The sequence below is a fragment of the Ovis aries genome, chromosome 13 (assembly GCF_016772045.2).
Source record: "Ovis aries strain OAR_USU_Benz2616 breed Rambouillet chromosome 13, ARS-UI_Ramb_v3.0, whole genome shotgun sequence".
Classification (NCBI taxonomy): Eukaryota; Metazoa; Chordata; class Mammalia; order Artiodactyla; family Bovidae; genus Ovis; species Ovis aries.
In genome coordinates, this window is record NC_056066.1 from 72,752,138 (window position 1) to 72,774,620 (window position 22,483).

The following is a 22,483-nucleotide window of genomic DNA, read 5'->3' on the forward strand; positions in this document are numbered from 1 at the left end:
ACTGGATGGCCAGGGAACTCCCCAAGTTTGGCTCTTAGCTCAATGTCCCCTACTCAGAGTGGCCTTCCTTGACCACCCCCATCTCAGATGGCCCCTCCTCCAGTCATCATTATCAATCTTGTGATCCTCTACAGCCCTGGAATTGTGGATTCATTTATCATCTGTCTCCTCCACTACAATGGAAGGTCCATCAGGACAGGGAATCTGGCTGCCTTGCGACGTCCTCAGCATGTAGAACAGCACTTGGCACACAGTAGGCGCTCCATAAATATTTGTGGAATGAACAGAGTCAGAAGGGGACAGCTGAGTCAGTGCGCTGAGGGGCCGGATGGGCCAGGAAGCTGCAAGCCCCTGCCTGGGCCCGGCCCTGGGTAAACAGTCCCCCCTCCGCCCAGACAGCCGCCTGTTTGACAACTGTCTGCCACCGGGCTGGCCAAGCCAGGGCCATCACACAGCCAAGGCCCCAGGATTCCCCGGGACAAGCAATAGAGGGAGCCACGCCTCAGGGAGAGCTTGTGTGAAGGAACAGGTCAAAAAGTTACCCAAACAGGCACGAGGAAAGTCAGAGGAGGTGGTGGGACAGAGAGCAGTTGGCCCTTCCCTGGGCAGAGCCGGGAGGAGCGGGAGGGAGGCCCTGGCACACCCTGTGGGCAGCTTCCCGGGCAGGGCCTGGCCACTGGAACCCAGTTCTGGTCGTGGCTCTGGTCCCGACTTGCAGAAGGACCTCAGACATTTGCCACCTCTGGGCCTCGATTTCCTCTCCTGTAAATAAGAGACTGTGGGCTGGTCAGTGGTTTTCAAGCTTAAAAAAAAAAAAAAAACGGCAGCGGCATTCTTTCTTTAAGCAAAATCTTACTGGAAGCCAGTTTGCAGGAATCATACAAAGGAAGCCCTCGGTTTAAAGTGTGGGGCTGCAGGATGCTGCTAGCCCACATCCCCTGGCGCTTCAAAGCGGCCCCAGGGTGGAAACCACCAAGCCTCCTTGGTCTCTGACTGAGGTTCACAGCGAGAGTCTTGTCATTAAATCTACCTCCAGGTTCAAGCCTGACACTGGCATCTTAGGTAATCTACTCCACCTTTCTGAGCCTTGGTTTCTTTCTCTAAATCTGGTGTCTTAAACAGTACCTCCCTCACAGTATCAATGGTCAGGCCAGAACCTGGCACCTAGTGAATTCTCAATCAGTTCAGTTCAGTTCAGTTCAGTTCAATTGCTCAGTCATGTCCAACTCTTTGCGACCCCATGAATCACAGCACGCCAGGCCTCCCTGTCCATCACCATCTCCCGGAGTTCACTCAGACTCACGTCCATCGAGTCAGTGATGCCATCCAGCCATCTCATCCTCTGTCGTCCCCTTTTCCTCCTGCCCCCAATCCTTCCCAGCATCAGAGTCTTTTCCAATGAGTCAACTCTTCACATGAGGTGGCCAAAGTACTGGAGTTTCAGCTTTAGCATCATTCCTTCCAAAGAAATCCCAGGGCTGATCTCCCCCAAAATGGACTGGTTGGATCTCCTTGCAGTCCAAGGGACTCTCAAGAGTCTTCTCCAATACCACAGTCCAAAAGCATCAATTCTTCGGCACTCAGCTTTCTTCACATTCCAGCTCTCGCATCCATACATGACCACTGGAAAAACCACCTTTGCTGGCAAAGTAATGTCTCTGCTTTTCAATATGCTATCTAGGCTGATAGAAGTGAATTCTCAATAGGAAGAGTGAAAAACCAAAGTTGATTATTAGCAGAAGTACCAGGAATGACCCAAAGGGCCAGTTCTTTGTCTCTACTGTGTGCTGGGAAAAAATGTAACCCTTCTGAACCTCAGTTTCCTCCTCTGTAAAATGTAGCCAAAAGTTTAAAGGAGATCAGAGATTGAGATCCAGACCACCCAATTTTGTTTTGTGTTTATATAAAACTTCAGTTAACTGCTAACCTTTAAAAACCCTAACTTCCAGCCTCTTTCAAAAACTTGGAAGCTCTAGCAACACTGAACCCCCGTAACCACAAGACAAATGTCCACTGGAGCTAATTTAGGCTTCCACTAGTTTGCCACAGTCCCCACCATTCCTTAGTGTCTCTACATTAAAATTATATTAATAAACACGAGCCATTATATTTGCTGTGTTTTCTTATAGGGAAGTGTGAAATTTGCTTATTCTCTATCTGCTCCATAAACCTCTACTGGACATTGAGGATACTTGAGTTTGGGACCCCCGATTGCTGCGACTAAGGGGCAACCCAGTATTTGTGAGCGCAATTTCCTGTTTCATAGATTTACCATTTTTTTAATGTGACTACTAGAACATTGTAAACTACATATAACTTGCAATTATAATTATTGTATATATGCAACTATATATAATTACAATTTGTAATTTGTGGTCCACATTCCATTTCTGTTGGACACTGCAGCTCTCGCCCCTCAGTTTCTGTTAATACAGCAGCTAACTCATCCTGCCTCCGTTTCCCGTTCTGAATAGACCAGTTCAAGCCAACCATCCCTGGCTGGGTCTTCTCCCCACTTCACAGTTTTCTCTGGTGTCCTCAACCTTGTTGCTTGCCGGTCGGGGGTGGGGTGGTGGTGGTGGGGACCCAGGCTCTAGAACTCAAAACTTGTCTTCTAGAATTCTACACTTGGGAAATCTCATCTCCCATCCTCCATGGGCAGCCATTGTGTTCTCTTTATCAGACTTTCACATAAAACAATAGTCAATTTAAAACTTAATTATACACCTATTCTTCTCTCTCCAGCCTGTGAATTTACCTCCAAATCCTGTGATTTTGGGGGTAGAATTAGGGAGGGGAGAGGATGATTTTTTCCCCCTCTCAACAGCAATTCACAGTTTTTCTAGAGATAAGGTGGACTGAATATGGGGGAGGGACACGTGGCCTTCTACTGGGAAGGCTCTGCTTTTGTTTTTGGAGGAGATAATTTCCTCCCAGGACGCCTCTGAGATGAGAGAATTTGGAAGGACTTAGGAGGCCGGGAGGAAAAGGAATCTCACAGTGATGAAGACCCCCTTCATCACTGTAGGAGGTCTTATTTGGTAGTGGCTGAGAATTTGTGCTGCAGATTTAGGAAGATTTGGGTGAGAGCTCTCTAAGCTGTGTGATATTGGACACGTGACTTTACATTCTGACCCTCAGTCTCTGCCTGTATAAAATGAGGATAAGAATAGTTCTATTCTAGCACAATGCTTTGGACAAACATTCCATAAATGCTAGCGATCATCATATCTTTTGCAGAAGGGCCCATGTTGGTATGTGTAATAGATTTAATTCCTTTTTATTTCACTTCTGTGCATTTTAAAAATTCTTCTACCATGAACTTGATTCAGTTAAGTCATAAAAATGTTAATTGAGCAAAAAGGAATAAAATTGAGTGGAAATGTCATTCTATAAGGCTGGGCTCCAATGTGAGGTTTTAGAGCTGGGAACAGGGAAGAGAATCTTAGAGTCTAAACTTCACACACCATTTACTATTTTAGTAAACTGAGATCCCAAGATGAAAGGTGATTTGGCAAGTCAGTGGCAGAACAGTGATGCTGAGGAGTGGAAGGAAACTGGAAGGTAACTAGGTCAGCCTTTCCCAAGGTGAAACCATTCAGACTGAGAGTATTCTATCTTGAGATGTTTGAAAAATACCAGCTCAGAACTGTTAGTTGCTCAATCATGTCCAACTCTTTGCGGCCCCCCATGAACTGTAGCCCGCCAGCTTCCTCTGCCCATGGGATTTCCCAAGCAAGAATACTGGAGTGGGCAGCTATTCCCTTCTTCAGGGGATCTCCCCAACCCAGGGATCGAACCTGGGTCTCCCGAATTGCAGGCAGATTCTTTACTGTCTGAACCACCAGGACTGACCTAGAAAGCTGTATAAATTTCAGTATCAGAGAACGTCTCAGAGCCCTTAACACAAGAAAATGAATGCCTTGGGCACTCCAAGAGAAGCTTCCAATGTGTGCACGTTAATTCATCACAGAGCCCCCTTGAAAACATCAACACCCAGAAAGCTCTCTCTGCCCTACCACAGAGACATTTTATAGCTTAATACATTCCTAGATTTAAGAAAAAATGTATTGATATTTTAAATATTGTGATTTTAACAAGTACATTACTGATTGTTGTTGGTATATAGAAAGACAGTTAAGTGGTTTTTTTTGGACTGTGCCCCATGGCACGTGGGATCTTAGTTCCCCAACCAGGGATTGAACCCACACCCCCTATAGTAGGAACGCAGCATCCTAACCACTTGACTGCCAGGGAATTCCCTTGAAAGATCTTTAATTTTTTTCACTATCTTTCTCCTTTAAAAAAATTTGTAATATTTCCTAATGTTGCAAAAAAGTAGAATAATACTGTGAACATGGATGTACCCATCACTCAGTTTTGTCAAATCCTACGCACATGACCATATTTTCATGAGATTCATTTTTTTGTTGTTGTTTTAATGATATGAACCCCCCTGTCCCCTGCCACCTGTATGCCTCCCTGAGCCCTTGCTTGTTGACAGAGTTGACCCCTGTCAACTTTTGCTGTGCATCATTGCTAGGCATGATTTTTCTTTTTTCTTTTTCTACTTTTGGCCACACTGCTTTGCACACAGGGGATCTTTAGTTCCCTGGCAAGGGGTCAAACCCATGCTCCTGTATTGGGAGCACAGAGTCTTCAACCACTGAGCTACCAGGGAAGTACCATAGACAAGTTTTCATACTTTTGCTCTACATGGCTACAATACTATAGATAGATAGATAGATAGATAGATAGATAGATAGATAGATAGATAGCATTATTTTGCCTATCTGGAAAAGTTATTCAAATGTTGTCCATATCCTTCAACAACTTTCTTTTTTTTTCTGGATCTTCCTATGCTTCTACAGGCAGCACTAGAGCACTCACTGAAAATGCTGTGAATGAATATCCCAAAGTATATTTATTCCAGTTTTGGATGACGGAGTTGTTTCCAGTTTTTCGCTATTTTAAGCAATGCTACAGAGAGCAGCCTTATATGTGTGGGTGAAATTTTCTCTAGGATTATGTGTAGGAGTGGAATCTCTGGATTTCAGGCAATGAGCATCTTTACTTTGACGAGATGTTGATAAACTGGTCAGTCTTGCCTGCCAACTACCGCTTCCGGACCGTGGCAGCTAGGAGTTTTAGTTGCTTGGCATCTTCATCTGCCCTGACTCTGAACGATGACGGATGGAAAATGAGAATTTGCATTTCCCATATGGCTGGAGAGGCAAAAGTTCCTTTTGCCATTTGAATGTACCTGTTTCTACCCCTTGCCCATTTTCCTATTGCATTATCTACCTTAACTATTTTAAGGGATTATGAATTCTTGATACAAATGCTTTTTCCAGTTGTATTAGTGGAAACTGCCTTTAATCTATCGCTCATCTTTTCACTCTCTTTAGAGTATCTTTGTTGTACAGAAGTTTACAGTTGCAGTTAATTTTAGTTAAATTATAAGTAAAGTTAGTACATTTACTAATCGTTTCCTTTATGCTGTGTGCTTTTTTTGTTTTTTGCATTGCCTTGAGATCATTAAGATATTCTGCTATATGTTTTCTATCATTTTTAAATTCATTTCTTATACGTAAGTCTTTATTCCTTAGGAATTGATTTTGTGAGCTATATGAAATAGAGATGCCATTATATTTTTCTTCATATGGATAACCAGTTGGTTCAGACCATTTATTGACTGGGACACCCTTTCTTGACTGCTCTGCAATGCCACTGCTTTTTAAGTGTTAGTTTTTTTACATTAAATTTTTTTTTAATAGCGAAGTGTAGCTGATTATCAATGTGTATTACTTTCAGGTGTACTGCAAAGTGAGTCAGTTATACATCATGTATCTTTTTTAAATTTATTTTTTAATTGGAGGATAATTCCTTTACGATGTTGTGCTGGTTTCTGCTGTACAATGTATATATCTATTCTTTTTCAAATTCTTTTCCCATTTAGGTTATCGCAGAATACTGAGCAGAGTTACCTGTGCTATACAGTAGGTCCTTGTTGGTTATACAATGCCATTGTTTTTGTCTTTCATTTTTGAACACACGTAGCTCCATTTCTAGGCTCTCTATACTGTTCCACTTATCTCTAGTAGTCACTTTCAAACAATGAGAAAAAAAAAAGATATGTGAATCTACAATTATACTAAAACAAAACACTTCATTTTTCTTAAAAGTCGAAAAAAAGAAATAGTTAAAATTATTTAATACTATTTTATTCACTCCAGTATAGCTAAAATGTTTATTTCAATGATCTAATCAATCAAACATAATTAACGAGGTATTTTTCTTGTTTCATGTACTAGGTCTTCCAAATACAACCTGTATTTTACACGTACAGCATATCTCAGTTTGAACTAACCAGATTTCAAATGTTCAGTGGCCACATGTGGCTAGTGGTTATCATATTGGACAGTGAAGCTCTGGCTTTATGTAGCAACAGTTCCCAACCTTTTTGGCACTAGCAACCAGTTTCATGGAAGACAATTTTTCCATGACTTGGGGTCGGGGGATGGTTTCAGGATGATTCATGCGCGTTACCTTTATCGTGAATTTAATTTCTAATCTAATGCCACTGTTAATCTGACAGGAGGTACTGGTCTTTGGGCTGGAGGTTGTGAATCCCTACAAAGAGCATACTCTCCTCATATTATAATTGTTTTTTAAAAAGTGATCTTGTCTATTCTCTTTGCTCATTCATATAAATTTGAAGATGAGACTGAACAGGACAGGACAAAGTTTGGAGACCAATGGCTTATTTGTCTCCACTGGATTTCAATAAAGCCAACTACTGTATTTTGAGAGTTTGCAATTTTCCAAGTGCAGGGCTAAAGGTCTTTGTCCTTTTGGCCTTCTAATTGAAATTACATTGAACTTATTGGTTAATTTGGGAAGAACCGACATCTCTGCATAATGAAGCTATGCATAATGAAGACAATAAAACTAGTCAGTTATTTTTCCCAGCAAAATGGGTTTTCTTTGGGAGCAGCAAAGAAGTGCAATTGAGACATGCAACTATGGCAAACCACGTGGAAGTCTCATAAAGCAAAGAAGAAAGTCTTCTATAGAGAAGAAGGGGAAGTTGGGATGGGCTGTTATAAATAGTCCATTAGAGGAAAGGGGAAATTGGAAGTATAACGGCTTTTCATTGGCTGAGTTGTGACAGTTTCGTTTCTGATTGGCTACACTGTTGACAGGCAAGGGGAAAATCTTTTTTCCTCCTGTAGTAAAGTAGTGTCACTTCCTTCTGGAAATGTAAGGTGTATCTCTTCCAGTTGGGATCTGTAGTATGACAGTATGTATATGAGAGCTCCCCCTTCTGGCCTTCTGACTTCATTTTGATGAAGTTTCCCTTAACTCATTTTTAAAAATCCTTCTGACCATGATACATTTATATAGGTGTGCTTTTATTTTTTTAAATAAAGTTCAATAATTTTAATACATAAAGATCTTTTGTTAGATTAATCTTAGCAATAATTGCTATCATGAATACTTTTAAAATTGAATCTTCTTTTTTGCTGATATTAGTGTATACAAACCAACTGCTTTTGACACACTGAAAATGTAGCCAGCAATTGTATTAAATTCTCTTAGTAGATGTTTTAATTTCCTGCTTATTGCATCTCTTGGACTTCTAGTAAAATATCAAATAGAAATAGAGTATTTCAAATAGGGTTTACTTTGTCTATGAGTAGCTGAGCCACAAAATAGCAGCAGAAGGTTGTTCCTCAGGTTATGAAAGTCCAGAGGTAGGCAGTTTAAGGTTAGTATGGTGGCTCTTCCCCATAGCAGTCCTCAGGAACCCATGTTCCTTTCATCCGCAGGAAGTCTTCATCCTCATGGTCCAGAATGGCTGCCAGAGATCTGACCACACAGCCATGTTACAGGCAGAAAGATGGAGCAAGAGACAGGCAAGGAAAAGAAGTAGAAGCAGGTTTCACATGTCCCTTTTCCCCACAACTTTACTGGAAGTTCCCTCATTACATTTCTGATTATACTTCATCAGCCAGAACATATTCACATCTCCCCTAGCTTTAAGGAAAGTTTGAGGTAAGTTTTTCCGAGGGGTAACCCTATATTCAAATGAAAATTGAAGGTTATGTTACAAAGGAAAACAAGGAGACAGTATAACACAGGACAGTTAACTTGCAGCCTCTGCCGCAGTGGGCAACCTTGTTTTATTCTTGACATTTATCAGGGACACTTTGCCCCTTTTAAGTATATCTGCTTTAGGGTTTTGGTAGGTAAGTTTTAACTTTTATCTAAGTTTGTTCTAAATAAGCTAGACATTTTGCTTGTTTTTTAATCACAATGTTGAATTGTCTTAATTGCTTTTTGGCATCTACTAAGATAATCACTTTTTTTTTTCCTCTTTTAGTCTGTTGATTTATTAATATTCTAATGTTAAGCCATTCTTGCATTCCTGGAATTAAACCTAAATTTGTCAGGATGAAATACATATATTTTATACATTGATGAAATTTTTTAAAATTGTGGTTAAAATATTTACAACATGAAATTTGCTATTTTGGCCATTTTTAAATGTACAATTCTGAGGCATCAAGTACATTCACATTATTATACACCCTTTACCACCATCCATCTCTAGAATTGTTTAATCTGTCTCCATTAGAAAATAATTCTCCATAACCCCCTCCCAGGGGCCTTCCCCCATAGTTCAGTTGGTAAAGCATCTGCCTGCAATATGAGAGACCCGGGTTCAATTCCTGGTTTGGGAAGTTCCCTGGGAGAAGGAAATGGCAACCCACTCCAGTATTCTCACCTAGAGAATCCTATGGACAGAGGAGCCTGGCAGATTACAGTTCATGGGACTGCACCATCCAACCAGTCAATCCTAAAGGAAATCAGTCCTGAATATTCATTGGAAGGACTGATGCTGAAGTTGAAGCTCCAATACTTGGGTCACCTGATGTGAAGAACTGACTCATTGGGAAAGACCCTGATGCTGGGAAAGATTGAAGGTGGGAGGAGAAGGGGACGGCAGAGGATGAGATGGTTTGATGGCACCACCAGCGCAATGGACATGAGTTTGAACAAGCTCCAGGAGTTGGTGATGGACAGGGAAGCCTGGAGTGCTGCAGTCCATGGGGTTGCAAATAGTCGGATACGACTGAGCGACTGAACTGACCTTCCTCCCCCCAACTCCTAGCAATTGCTATTCTACTCTATGAATTTGACTACTCAAAGTGCCCTTAGAAATGGAATTATACAGCATTTGTCTTTTTGTGATTGGCTTACTTCACTTTACAAAGAGTTCTCAAGGTTCATCCGTGTTGTAGCATTTATCAGGATTTCCTTCATCTTTAAGGCTGAATAATATTCCATTGTATATATAAATTCTGGTTTTCATTGACACTTGTGTTGCTTCTGCCTTTGTGTGTGCGTGTGTTAGTTTTTCCTTTGCAACAACCCCATGGACTGTACTTTCCAGGCTTCTCTGTCCATGGAATTCTCCAGGCAAGAATACTGGAGTGGGTTGCCATTGCCTTTCCCAGGAGATCTTCCCAACCCAGGTCTTTTGCATTGCAGGCAGATTCTTTATAATTCGAGCCACCAGAGAAGCCTATTGTAAATAGCGTTGCTGTGAAATGGTATAAAAATATGTCTTCCAGGCTCTGCTTTCAATTATTTTGGGTATATACCCAGAAGTTTTACTGCTGGATTATATGGTAATTCTATTTTTAATTTTTAAAGGCACTGTTATAGTGCTTTCTTCAGTGGCTGTGTTATTTTATATTCTCACCAGCAGTGAGAAAGGGCTCCAATTTCTCCACATCCTTAACAATGCTTATTATCTTTTTTTTCTTATATCCATCCTAATAGGTGTGAAGTGGTATCTTATCTTAGTTTTGATCTGCATTTCACTAATAATTAGAATTCCCAGATGACTCAGCAGGTAAAGAATTCTGCAGTGCACGAGATGCAGGAGATGAGGGCTCAGTCCCTGGATTGGGAAGATCCTCTGGAGGACATAATGGCTACCCACTCCAGTATTCTTGCCTGGATAATCCCATGGACAAAGAAGCCTGGTGGGCTGCAGTCCATGGGGTCATAAAGAGCTGGACACAACTAAGCAAGCAAGCAAGCAATGATTAGTGATGTCGAGCATATTTTCATGTGGTTCTTGGTCATTCGTACATCTTTTTCGGAATAATATCTATTTAAATCCTTTGCCTATTTTAAAATCAAGTTTTGTTGTTGTTGCGCTATAGGAATTCTTTATATATTCTGAATATTAACCTCTTATCAGACATGATTTACAAATATTTTCTCTCATTTCATGGGTTGCTTTTTCACTTTCTTAATAATGTCCTTTGGTGCACAAAATTCTTCTTTTCAATGCAGTCCAGTTTATGTATTTTTTTCTTTTGTTACCTGTGCTTTTGGTGTTATCTCCAAGAAATCATTGCTAAATCCAACATCATGAATATTTCTTCCTGTTTTCTTCTAAAAGCACTTAAGTCTTTAACCCATTTTGTGTTAATTATTTTATACATGTAAACTAAGAGTCCAGCTTCATTTTTTTCACATGTGAATATCCAGTTTTTCCAACACGAATTTGGTTTTGATCCTAGTTTAAGGCTTTTGCACCTAGGAAATGCTACTTTGATTCAACCTTTGATCCATTGGAAGAATCCTCTCACCATCCTCCCTGACGGTCATTCAGCTTGGGCTTGTCACTTTTAGTGACAGAACACTCATTACTTAATGAAGCAACTTTTCCCCGGGTGGTGCCATTGTATCCAGTAGAAAAATGTTCTTCATTTTAAGCACAAATCTTCCTCCTGTACAATCCACTGTTGGTCCTAACTTGTCCTGTGAAGCTCTAAGAACAGTGAGCATCCTTTTCCAAAGAAAAGTACTTTGTAGAGCCAGACATCTTGGAATGTGAAGTCAAGTGGGCCTTAGAAAGCATCACTACGAACAAAGCTAGTGGAGGTGATGGAATTCCAGTTGAGCTGTATCAAATCCTGAAAGATGATGCTGTGAAAGTGCTGCACTCAATATGCCAGCAAATTTGGAAAACTCAGCAATGGCCACAGGACTGGAAAAGGTCAGTTTTCATTCCAATCCAAAAGAAAGGCAATGCCAAAGAATGCTCAAACTACCACACAATTGCACTCATCTCACACGCTAGTAAAGTAATGCTCAAAATTCTCCAAGCCAGGCTTCAACAATATGTGAACCGTGAACTCCCTGATGTTCAAGCTGGTTTTAGAAAAGGCAGAGGAACCAGAGATCAAATTGCCAACATCCGCTGGTTCATCGAAAAGGCAAGAGAGTTCCAGAAAAACATCTCTTTCTGCTTTATTGACTATGCCAAAGCCTTTGACTGTGTGGATCACAATAAACTGTGGAAAATTCTGAAAGAGATGGGAATACCAGACCACCTGACCTGCCTCTTGAGAAATCTGTATGCAGGTCAGGAAGCAACAGTTAGACCTGGACATGGAACAACAGACTGGTTCCAAATAGGAAAAGGAGTATGTCAAGGCTGTATATTGTCACCCTGCTTATTTAACTTCTATTCAGAGTACATCATGAGAAACGCTGGACTGGAAGAAACACAAGCTGGAATCAAGATTGCCGGGAGAAATATCAATAACCTCAGGTATGCAGATGACACCACCCTTATGGCAGAAAGTTAAGAGGAGCTAAAAAGCCTCTTGATGAAAGTGAAAGAGGAGAGTGAAAAAGTTGGCTTAAAGCTCAACATTCAGAAAACGAAGATCATGGCATCCAGTCCCATCACTTCATGGGAAATAGATGGGGAAACAGTGGAAACAGAGTCAGACTTTATTTTTGGGGGCTCCAAAATCACTGCAGATGGTGACTGCAGCCATGAATTAAAAGACGCTTACTCCTTGGAAGAAAAGTTATGACCAACCTAGATAGTATATTCAAAAGCAGAGACATTACTTTGCCAACAAAGGTCCGTCTAGTCAAGGCTATGGTTTTTCCAGTGGTCATGTATGGATGTGAGAGTTGGACTGTGAAGGCTGAGCGCCAAAGAATTGATGCTTTTGAATTGTGGTATTGGAGAAGACTCTTGAGAGTCCCTTGGACTGCAAGGAGATCTAACCAGTCCATTCTGAAGGAGATCAACCCTGGGATTTCTTTGGAAGGAATGATGCTAAAGCTGAAACTCCAGTACTTTGGCCACCTCATGTGAAGAGTTGACTCATTGGAAAAGACTCTGATGCTGGGAGGGATTGGGGGCAGGAGGAGAAGGGGACGACAGAGGATGAGATGGCTGGATGGCATCACGGACTTGATGGACGTGAGTCTGAGTGAACTCCGGGAGATGGTGATGGACAGGGAGGCCTGGTGTGCTGCGATTCATGGGGTCGCAAAGAGTCGGACACAGCTGAGCGACTGAACTGAACTGAACTGAAATAACACAGTAACGTGATGGGCAACCATGTACTCGGTTTATGTGGTTTATCACATTTATTCCACAAAACCATCTATGAAGAGGTCCTCTTATTGATTCCTGTTTCACAGATGAAACAAATAAGGTTTGAAGAACTTATTTTCACAGGGTAGAACAGTTATGTAAACAGAACCATTAATATTTCAAAAGCAGTAGCCTTGACCATTCTGCTACACTGCCCCTCTCCTCTTCCCCAACAGTCAGCCCAGAACTTTTTTGGTCTTGTTTGTTTTCTTTTTGCTTGGGGTAGTGGGGTGTTGACTGCACCACCCAGCATTCACTCTAGGATCTTAGTTCCTAGACCAGGGATCCAACCCACTTCCCTGCAGTGGAAGTGCAGAGTCTTAACCACTGAACCACGGGGAAGTCCCCAGAAAGTTAACTTTTGGATAGTCAATTATTGGTTTTCTCACCCTGTCCCATCTTAGGAAAATATTGTGTTTCTATTAAAATTGAAGTCAAACACAATTGTTTGTGTATGGTTGGTGTATATGGAGGGCTTCTTAGCTCATTTCACCAGAGCACTATAGATTAACTAATGGCACATGAGACCAGGTTAGAGGTTTGGGCTGCTGCAGCCAAGTAAAACCACTAAAGCTTTGTTATGTTGCTTGTTGCTAAGGGAGCTCCCTCCCTTCCACACTTCCACGTGACAATTGTGGGGACAAGGTTGACTGTGGTGAAGATGAAAAGATGATAAAATTTGAGATACTATTGGAGGTGGGAAGAACTGGATTTTCTGATGAGTTCTTTTTTAAAGATTGAGGAAGGTGAAGTGAATTGACCTACTTCACAAAGCTAGGAAACATCCAATTCGGGTGTATTTAACTCCAAAGGTCATGCTTTCCCCACTCTCCACATATTAATTTTTATAATGGGGGTAGGATAGTTAATGATACATTATCATTAAATATTAAGATAAAGAAATATCCCTGAAAGCAAACATGGGCTTCCACATAGAGCCTGCACAAAGTCTGCTGCTAAGCTGCTAAGTCACTTCAGTCGTGTCCGACTCTGTGCAACCCCATAGACAGCAGCCCATCAGCCCACACCCCCTACTCCCCCCACTCCCCCACCGTCCCTGGGATTCTCCAGGCAAGAACTCTGGAGTGGGTTGCCATTTCCTTCTCCAATGCATGAAAGTGAAAAGTGAAAGTGAAGTCGCTCAGTCGTGTCCAACTCTTAGCGACCCCATGGACTGCAGCCTACCAGGCTCCTCCGTCCATGGGATTTTCCAGGCAAGAGTACTGGAGTGGGGTGCCGTTGCCTTCTCCCGCACAAAGTCTAGGACCCTGTTGGCACCGGATATTGAGAATACAAATTTGGGAGATAGTGCAATGGGAGCGCGAAACCGGCCTTGGGGAACCAGTTTTTAAATACTGCGTTCTGATTGGTCCAGTGACCACGTGCTGGTGTGTGACTGGAGGAAAGTTTGCTGGCCTCGTAAATAGAACCTCAGGGAATTGTGTCCAACTGTCTTTCGCCGAGTTTGGCGAGTCGTACGACGTAGGCTGTGATTGGTGAAGCCCGTGCGTTATTTGAAGTTTCTGTTCGGTAGTCCCTGCGTTGGCCACTAGGAGGAGCCCGGGACACGCAAAGTGCGGCGCTGAGAAGCGTCTAAGCGGCTTCCTCCCGGAGGACCCCGGGCTCAGCGCCGCGCATGTTCTACCCTGCGCCCCAAGGGCCACCCTGGGACGGAGGTGGGAGGATGGCGTCAGGGCTCCCCGCTCCGGCCCAGGTGGCCACGCTTCTCGTATAGCCCTTTGGCGCCTTCCCCTGTCTCAGCCCCTCAGAGGACCTGGACTGGCCGAGGGGGTGGGGCTGCGGGGTCGCGAAGGTTTGTGAGGGCCCAGATCCAAATTGCAAAATTGAGTCTTGTCAGGTGAGCCCTGGCTGCGCTGTTAGCTCTCCTCAGAGCTCTTCTCTCAAGTTTACCAGCCTCCACTTCCTTTATGACCCTCAGAGGGCTTTTCTTAGGTCGCCTCTCACTAGAGCTTAGAATTGTCCCTTAAAGGTCAAGGTCACTAGCTTGGCGATCACCCAGTACACAGATGGCCCCTACTATCCCCAGGCGCTATCCACATTGTGCTGTTTCATTATCTTCACCGTACTTAACTCATGTTTGAAATTCTTTTTTTTTTTTTTGTTTACTTCCTCCTGATTCCACCGCACCTCCCCACCAGGATGTAAGTTCCGTGAGGGAGAAAATAAGGTGGCCAGATCCAGTGTAGAATGCACAGTTACGTTTGAAATGGAAGATAAAACAACTGAAGTTTTAAAGTATGAAAAAAAAAATACATGTATGCTTACTCTTTGGAAGAAAAGTTATGACCAACCTAGATAGCATATTGAAAAGCAGACACATCACTTTGCCAACAAAGATCCCTCTAGTCAAGGCTATGGTTTTTCCAGTGGTCATGTATGGATGTGAGAGTTGGAATGTGAAGAAAGCCGAGCGCGGAAGAATTGATGCTTTTGAACTGTGGTGTTGGAGAAGACACTTGAGAGTCCCTTGGACTGCAAGGAGATCCAACCAGTCCATCCTAAAGGAGACCAGTCCTGAGTGTTCTTTGGAAGGAATGATGTTAAAGCTGAAACTCGAAACTTTGGCCACCTCATGCGAAGAGTTGACTCATTGGGAAAGACATGCTGGGAGGGATTGGAGGCAGGAGGAAAAGGGGACGACAGAGGATGAGATGGCTGGATGGCATCACCGACTCCATGGACCTGAGTCTGAGTGAACTCTGGGAGTTGGTGATGGACAGGGAGGCCTGGCGTGCTGCGATTCATGGGGTCGCAGAGTCGGACATGACTGAGCGATTGAACTGAACTGAAATGGTGTTAGTTGGTACATACTTGTACTAAACGAGTTATTCACTGTTTATCTGAAATTCAGATTTAACTGGGCCTCCTATGCTTTTATTTGTTAATACGGCAGCCCTGTCGGGGAGGGATCTTAACTGTTCACTATGTCACCTCTAGCACCCACGATAGTGCACATAGAATGCCCTGAATAAATGTCGAATGATTGGATGGACAAATTTCTTCATCCACTCATCTATCCATCCAACCCATTATATTAATTGCCAGCTGGGTTCTGGGACTATAAGGGCAAAATGAGACATCGTCCAATGGAGGAGGCAGACAAATAAACAGTAACCACTGTGTGATTGAACTGTGATGGTATAAAGTAATAGGGGCTGTGGGAGCTCCAAGGGGAGCCCTGACTTGTCTAAGCCAGCAGGACTGCCTGGAGGAAGATGACCTAGGTGGGACTTGGAGGATGAGGAGGTGAAGAGAGTGGTGTGACAGCTGCTCTGGGCAGATAGTGTGGTGTGTGCAAAGGCCAGAGATAAGTTAGGGGCTATGAGATTCTGAAAACTGCAATGGCTGGAGTGCAGGGCAGAAGTGCAGTGTGGAAGGAGCAGTCAGAAAGAGGTGAGAAGGAGACTCAGTCACTGAGCATCAGTACCCACCAGTCAGGTACCACAGTGATTGTACCCATTATATAGATAAGGAAACTGAGGCTAGGAGAGGGGAAATGCCTGGTCTGGGTTTATAGTCTGAGTGGGAAAGGCCTAGCTTCAAGCTCAGGTCTGGCAGATTCTGAAGCCTGACTCTTCTAGAAAAGGCTCAGGGTTAAGGATTATAAGTCCAATTGGGGAACGAAGAAACTGAGGCCCAGAAAGGTGACAGGGCTGTCCCTGTGAAGGTGGCTCCATCCAATTTAATGGGAGAGCACTGAGACAGTACAGCGAGGGGTATGGAACAGGAAAAGGGAGTTCAGGCTGCTGTGTCTCCCGTTTCTGTTTGGGTTGAGTCTCTAGGAATCCTTGACTGAGCCCTTGGCTAATTCCTTGCATGGGTCCTGGGCTGGTCTGCAGTTTCCATGGAGACTGCCTCCATCCATCCCTGAAATCTCATTGTGACCAGTATTAAGAGATTAACTCTGCCTGGCAGCCCTCACAGGGTCTTGGGTGCCAGAGTGGCTGCGGGAGCTCCCTTAAGGATGAAGAGGTTGCCTGCTGTGTGCGACCCCATAACATCAGGAGGAGGATGTCAGACTGGGGCCAGGGCTTCCCCCGGGACCCCTCAGGTATGATCCTGACTCCACATCTACCTGGAGAGGAGGCTGAGATGGTGGGAGAGAGACACAGGGCCAAAGGGAGGAGTATAGATTTTGGAGCAGGGTAGAGATACTGTCAGAGAAGGCAATGGCACCCCACTCCAGTACTCTTGCCTGGAAAATCCATGGACAGAGGAGCCTGGTAGGCGACAGTGCATGGGGTCGCTAAGAGTCGGACATGACTGAGCAACTTCACTTTCACTTTTTACTTTCATGCATTGGAGAAGGAAATGGCCACCCACTCCAGTGTTCTTGCCTGGAGAATCCCAGGGATGAGGGAGCCTGGTGGGCTGCTGTCTATGGGGTCGCACAGAGTCAGACATGACTGAAGCGACTCAGCAGCAGCAGCAGAGATGCTGTCACCTCAGCCCCCATCCCAGGAAGGCCCAGGGCCTTGACAGGCAGACCCTCTTCTGATCAAGGCAAGACCCAAACTTCCTTAACACGGCAAGGGGAGCCTCACAGAGTCTTTTTTTTTTTTTTTTTAAATACCTTGCAGTCTACAGTCATTATTTTAATTTTATTTATTTTTAATTTTATTTTTTGGCTGCACCTCGAGGTATGTGGAACCTCTCCAACTAGGGATTGAACCCACAGCCCCTGCAGTGGAAGCCCAGAGTCTTAGCCACTGGACCACTAAAGGAAGTCCACCTCAGAGTCTTTTAGGGGTGTTTTAAGGCTACCTGAAGACCAGCTTCCTCATCTGCTTCATTTTGCTTTAGGGAAACTGAAGCACAGAACAGGAAAGTGACTTGTCCAAAGTCAGGCAGTGAACTGAAGCAACTCAGGAATGCAGAGGGAGCCCTGGGGTTGCCTGGGAAGAAAACATTTGGTTCAAATGTCATTGCCCCCTCTACCATGAATCCCAGATCCTCCTTCCTGACCTCCAGGCATGACGTCCCCTCAGCCTCCTCTCCCCTGGGCCTGTCCCATCAGCCAGGCTTCCCTTCTCTCCCCACCTCCCCTACCTCCTCCTTCCCTCCCCCACCACCTGCACAGTCTGAGGCTGCCAGAATGTCCCTGGCAGGCTCCACTCTACTGGAGGGCACGGCCACCAGGCCCTAACTGTTCCATCCAGGGGACATCCCCACACTGGGTCACTATCTGGATGACCTTGGACATTTTTTGTTCCACGCTCCAGCCCTTCTGTGACTTCAGGACCTGGACAAGGTGGGGGGCCATGAGAACCCATCCCCATGCCATCTCCTCTTGCCAGGCCTGGGTTGGAGAAATTCAGGCCTCGCTCCAAAGCTGCTGGCCAGGCTTCCTGGAAGGCCACACTGGGGCAGGAAAACAAACACTGACTCTGAATCCAAGTAGCCATAGGTCAAATGCTCTTGACTCAGCATTGTGAGCCTCAGTTTCCTCACCTGTGAAAGGGGGCAACAACCCTTCCGTCCTCAAAGCTCATTCTCATTTGCTGTGGGAAAATATCCAGGTTATACTGGTAAATGAACAAAGTGAGATGCAGAACAGTTTAAGAAGTGGGAGGTGATATCTTATGATCTTATATGTTAGCTACTGGTGGACAGGAGGCAGGGGAAGACACAAGTTTCCTCAAGTGCACCGTCAAACAAAATTATGGATTTATTTATCTATCTGGCTGCACCAAATCTTAGTTGTGGCATGTTGGAGTCTAGTTCCCCCACTAAGGCTCAAACCTGGGCCCTGTGCTTTGGGAGTGAGGTGTCTTAGCCACTGGACCACCAGAGAGGTCCCTGCACTTTTTATTTTGTTTTGATTTTTGAGTCATGTGAATATAGTAGCAATTTAAAAAGAAATTTACTTTTTTTTTTTTTTAGCAGATTGGGGAAAATAGCAAACCGTAAGAACAATTGCTCATACTTCAATGACATCTTGGCTAATGTCATATTGTTGACAATATGAAGACCCATGATCTAGGACCAGACCCTGAGTCTCTGAATCCTTGACCTAGAAAGGCCCTTGAATTTTAAGCCAATTTCATTTTCCCAATAGCAAATTAATAGTCAACAGTACCAAGAATCAGGAGCTTCCTACAGGCCCACCACAGTGCCAAAACACTGTCTGAACAGCATCTCGCTGAATTGGCATTCTGACTTTATGAGGAAGCTATCATGTTCCCATCCTACAGATGGGGGAATGGAGCCTTATTGCAATTGCAACCAGGAGGTTGTAGAACCCGGATACACATCGAGGCTTCTCCAGCTCCAGAATTTTAAGCCCTCCTACGATGGCTGTCAATCTTGGCTGCATATTAGGATCACCTGAGAACTTTAAAAAATACTCAGAGCCAGCACACACTCACCCCTAGATTCAATCACTGGACTGTGACAGGACCTGAGCATCAGTATTTTTTAAAGGTTCCAGGTGATTCTAATGGTGAATTGAAGGGTTGAATCTATGCTTTATGCTAGACAGCTTTTCAAATGGGAAACCAAGGCCCCGGAGGGAAATGACCTTGCCCAAGGTCACATAGTAGCTGGACACAGAACTACAACAGGGCTTACAATGGATATTTTGTGAAAATAAGTGAGTGGTGCCCCACCCCTGGGCAGACAGATCTCCATGGGCAGTTGGCTTGGTAAGTGGAACAAGGTTGGATTTCCACCTCCACTTGCTCCCTTACCCAGAGAACCTTTGTGCAGTGAGCCATCTGTACAACTGTACACAGCAACTGTGGCCTAAGTCTCAGGGTCCCAAACATTTCAACTCAGTGGCCTCCAGGCAGATCCCTGGAGCTCCTCAGAATAAGGATGTGGGAGACCAAGGGTGGTTCCTGGGATGTGAGTTCATCCCTCACCTGAATACCAGGACCTGCACCCTTCAGACCCAACAAGAGCTGGGCAGGCCCCATCCAACTCCCAAAGTCACTTCTGCAGAGAAAGTCAGGAACATACCCGGGAGGGAGGAATGTACACAGGAGGACAGAAACAGCGGCAGCCTAGAAGTCACAAGCCACCTGGTAGAAGGCAGCCTGTAGGGAGGCCCCTCCTACACAGACCCAAGTCCTCCTGGCTTCCTTCCTGATCATTCTCTAGACCACACTCTCTATACTACCTCTTGGGCCTTTCGGACAGCATTTCCCCTAATGCCCTGCTCTCCAGCCAGAGTGGCTTCCATGCCCTTTCATCCTCACCCACCATGTTCTTCAGTTCTGGAAGTTTCCTCTGCCTAGGATGCCACCTCCCTCAGGAAGCCTTCTCTGACCACTCCAGCCCAGAGATAGGTCTTCTTTCTGCCTCCTTCCAGCCCTCACAATCCATACACACAGCCCACATGTGCCTTGGGATGGAGCTTATTTTATCATCACACTGACCACTTTTCATTGATCATTTACCGTATGCCAGCCCTGGAAGGGCAGGGTGGCTTGGAGATTAGGAGCACAGACTCTGGAGCCAGACTACTTGGAGTGGACTCCCAGCTTCTTAGAAGCTGTGTGAGCTCTGGCACATGATTCAGTCTCTCTGTGCCCTGGGTCTATAAGACGGTGATTAAAAACTTGGCTTTACATCGCAGAGTGGTTATGAGGATTGATGAGTTATTACGTGCATGTATGTGTGCTAAGTTGCTTTGGTCATGTCCAACTCAGTGTGACCCTGTGGACTGCAGCCAGCCATGCTCCTCAGTCCATGGGCTTCTCCAGACAAGAATGCTGGAGTGGGTTGCCATGCCCTCCTTCAGGGGATCTTTCCAACTCAGGGACTGAACCTGTGTCTCACCTGTCTCCTGCATTGGCAGGCAGATTCTTTACCACTAGAGCCAACTGGGAAGCCTGTTAATACGTGAAAGCCTGCAAAACAGCTTTGTAAACATTGGCCATGGTTATCATTGCATAGATCCCACTCCGTTTCATCCTCACGATAACCTTATGAGTTAGGTACCATTATTCCCAATTTATAGGTGAGAAAACTGAGACTCAGCGAGGTCGAGAGAGTCAGGGCAGGGCTCTGCGTCTTTTTCTGTGGCCCAATGCCTTCAGAGAGAGGGTGTGGCTGGGACAGGTTATAACTTTGAACCTCTGGTTTGCAGCTCATGACTGCTTCTCAGAGGGCCCACAGGACTCTGGGCCAGGTGACACCCTCATCCCCACCCTTCCTCCCTGACTCAGACCTTCCCAGTGGCTCTCAGGCACCACTGTGCTTACAGCCAGCCCTGGGAGGGAGGGTAAACAGCAAAGAAGGGCCTTTCAGTGCCATTTTGTTCGCTAACATCCAGGATACATCCCTGAGTACCGGAGAGAGCTCCTGCCTGCCCTAGCCTAGCTGGAGACCCTGGATGACTTTCTGTTCCTGGACGAGTCACTTTCCTACTTGGCCTCCATCTCCCCATCTGTATGATGAGGCTGAACCGGTGGTTTTCTGATTCTCATTATTAGCAGCTGGCTCTATTTTGAAATGAAATATTAAAGACCAGTGTCCGTAAAAGGCAGACACGGGGTGAAGTAGGGCCTGGGCGCAGACTCCCTTGGCTCCTAGGACATCAGAACCCATCTGAAAGGCCCCAGGTCGCATCCTCCTAAGGGCTCCCCTGGCTCTGACACTGCAGGATTCTAGAATGGCAGCTCAAAGCCGCCGCTTCGCATCCCTGTTTGGAAAGCTCTCCCCCTCACCTTGCCCCCCGCCCCCCAAGCTGCTTTTATCTCTTGTTTGGTAACACAGCAAATTTGCTCAGGACCCAGAGCAGGGGGAACAAGCAGACTGTTGACTCTTGAGCAAAACCTACCCTTTGGAGAGCAAGAGGTGGCTCTGGCTGTGCGTGGGGAGGCTGATGGCCTCTTGCATAACCCAGCGGCCTCCTGCCCACCCAGGCCTTTTGCTTTGCAGGGTTAGGGGTGAGGCAAACCGCAAACTCATGCCCAGTTAATTTTTTAAGGCAAAATCAACAGGCTCAGCAATGATTAGCGAGCAGGTAAGTTGGTCTTAATCATGCTGAGGAGAAGGAGGAAGGAGGCTTCCAGGGGCCCAAGGATGGGGCTTAGTTATCAGTTAACCACATAAATGTTTCCTTCCAAGCCCACTGGCCTTCAGCCCTCAGCTTCCTCCTCTTCCTCTCGGAAATATTGAGTTGACCAAAAAGTTCATTTGGGTTTTTCCATAACATCTGACAGAAAAACCCAAATGAACTTTTCTGCCCACCCGATACTTCCATGACATCTGAGCGAGTGGCCATCAGTCCTTGAGTGATCAGACAGGTCACCCTCTGGGGTCCGTAGGAGGCACTGCCAGGGCCCTTGAGGACTGCAGTGAAGCAAAGGGCTCCTCATGGGGCTTGTGGTCTTCTTGTTAAGACCGTGCTCCCCCCACCCCACTGCCTCTGCATGAGCTTGAGCATGAGTCCTCCATCCTCAGGGCTCACTGAGGGGTCCTGCATCTGTGTCCCAGATTTGACGGCTGCCACGCCCCTGGGGGCCTCAGTTTCTCCATCTGCCAAATGGGTGGGTTGGCTGAGCCACCCTGTCCAGTCTTGAAGTTCCGTGACTGGCTTAAACCAACATGGCCTGTACTCAGGACAAGGAGAGTGGGATGAGCTGTGTTAGGGGGAGAAAAGAAGCCCGGAACAGGGAGGGGGCCTACCTGGTATCTGCTGTTGGTACCAGCCAGTGACAGATCCCAGCTCCAGGAAGAGGGCTGTCCTCTCAGGTGGGAGGCATGGGTCCCTGAGGGGTGGGCTGGGGCTGCAGGGATGACCTGACAGACCCCAGCTGGTGCCCCGAGACCTCGAGAGCTGCCAAAGGAAGCCGAAAGGCCACACGGGGCCCTGCTGGCTGCCCAGACTGGAGTTTGGTCAGTGTTTGGGGACCTATATTGTGAGAAAGTTAGGACTTTGTCCACAAACTGGAATTTGAAATTTCAAAGGGGCGAAACTGAAGGGCCCTACCCCAGAGTGGAGATGGCTCTTGGCTTCTTTCCCCC

At 45.3% G+C, this 22,483-nt stretch overlaps 1 protein-coding gene and 1 long non-coding RNA gene across 4 annotated transcripts in view; one reads left to right on the forward strand and one right to left on the reverse strand.

The window, feature by feature from the left end:
* The window catches only part of LOC132657645 (uncharacterized), a 30,732-nt gene extending 8,386 nt beyond the window's left edge, over window positions 1-22,346 (reverse strand). The window contains exons 1-2 of one of the 2 annotated variants that reach the window (XR_009596125.1): window positions 22,145-22,346; window positions 17,108-17,403 (exon numbers count right to left, since the gene is read on the reverse strand). This is a non-coding gene — a long non-coding RNA (uncharacterized LOC132657645). Of the gene's footprint in view, window positions 1-17,107; window positions 17,404-22,144 lie in introns of those variants that run through there. The other variant, XR_009596126.1, reaches the window with a different exon arrangement.
* Window positions 1-22,483, forward strand: part of HNF4A (hepatocyte nuclear factor 4 alpha) — a 66,716-nt gene that overhangs the window by 9,725 nt on the left and 34,508 nt on the right. The window lies entirely within an intron of this gene.